Source organism: Rhincodon typus, chromosome 8 (genome assembly GCF_021869965.1).
Source record: "Rhincodon typus isolate 14 chromosome 8, sRhiTyp1.1, whole genome shotgun sequence".
Lineage (NCBI taxonomy): Eukaryota > Metazoa > Chordata > Chondrichthyes > Orectolobiformes > Rhincodontidae > Rhincodon > Rhincodon typus.
The window spans coordinates 72,151,442-72,152,937 of record NC_063339.1 but is presented as its reverse complement, the minus strand read 5'-3'; positions in this window follow the sequence as shown (position 1 = coordinate 72,152,937).

Sequence of the window (1,496 nt, the reverse complement as noted above, 5' to 3'; positions counted from 1 at the left end):
GTTAATGATCAAGTGTTTAATTTTTTTATTCAATTTTTTTAATCACAGTACCTGTGAGTCTGTAACCATATGTAAGCCAGACCAAGCAGGGATGGTGGATTTCCTTTACTAGTAAAGGTAATAGTGCATCAGATGGGATTTTTACAACAACCAAGATGTGGAGGGAGTAAGGGCTCAGGAGTGTGGGAAAAGCAAAATGGAAGAAAATGATCAGATGAGTGAGAATATACAATTAGAAGAGTGCACTGTGGAGGTTGTAGAAAATGTTATTATTGATACCCAAGACCATAAGACATAGGAGCAGAAATTGGGCCAAATAGCCCATCGAGTCTGCTCCGCCATTCAATCATGGCTGATAAGTTCCTCAGCCCCATTCTCCTGCATTCTCCCTGTAACCCTTGATCCCCTTGATAATCAAGACATTATATTAACTCTTGGGATATGTTTCCTCAGTAAGGACAATTTTGTGCATCAGTTATCATCAATACAATCTTCTCTGCAGCCTGCTGGCATTGATGCTGTTACTTTTCCAAATTCACCATTGATCTCCTACCTCTTCGGGTCATTACTACACAGGAAACTCTCCTGTTCTAAAAGCCCAGTCCAGTTTCAGTTACTTATCTATGTAATCCAAGTTGAAGCAGATGAAACCGCTAAGAGGGGTTGGGGAATTTTGAATGTGCTTTTCAACATACTGATTTATATTCGAGCTTCTGCAGTCATGTACATGGTTTCAATGGAATCAGGCTCTGCCCACAGAAAAGACAATGGATTTGACCTCAATTGGGAGAACGCATTGGTTCAGGAAAGTTCATTTTGTGGTTTAAAGAGAGTATCTATACCCAAGAAGTTAAATTACCAACAGACTATTTTACATAAATGTAATGACTGAAAAGCTATGTCAATGAGAATTTAAAAAAAAATTCACAGGACAAGAGTGTCATTGGATAGTCCACAAGGCCCTGGTCTTCCCATGACATAATAAAACTTTACTTTGGTTATAAACTAATTTTCATGTTTCAATAAAAGGTTTTCACTTTATGCAATTTCAATACAAAAAAAAAAATCACTTGTCATATTGGCTACTGCATTGTGAAGATGCTATCATAAATAACAGTAACTGGAAGGCTATGTAGACACTTCTGACCTCTGGGACAACTGCTTTGTTGTCAAGTGTATAAAAGGTGTATATACAATCACATCCCATCTTTGTAGAGGCTACATTCCTACATACTACACTCTGCCACCTCTGGTCTCACATGCATCCTCAATTTTAATCACTTTTCTAAAGTCACGACTGCCATCTGCAACCTAGACTGTGGAATTCCCTACAAACCAATATAGTCTCCTTAAAACCTGATACTGAAACACACGAGCTATTAAGTCAGGGAAATAGGGTAGGTTTTATTTGCTCACACTGCTGTAAACTAAGCGTAATATTTTACTAAAGGCAATATAAAAACCAAGCTGTGGTTAGACAACAAAATCCTGTACAT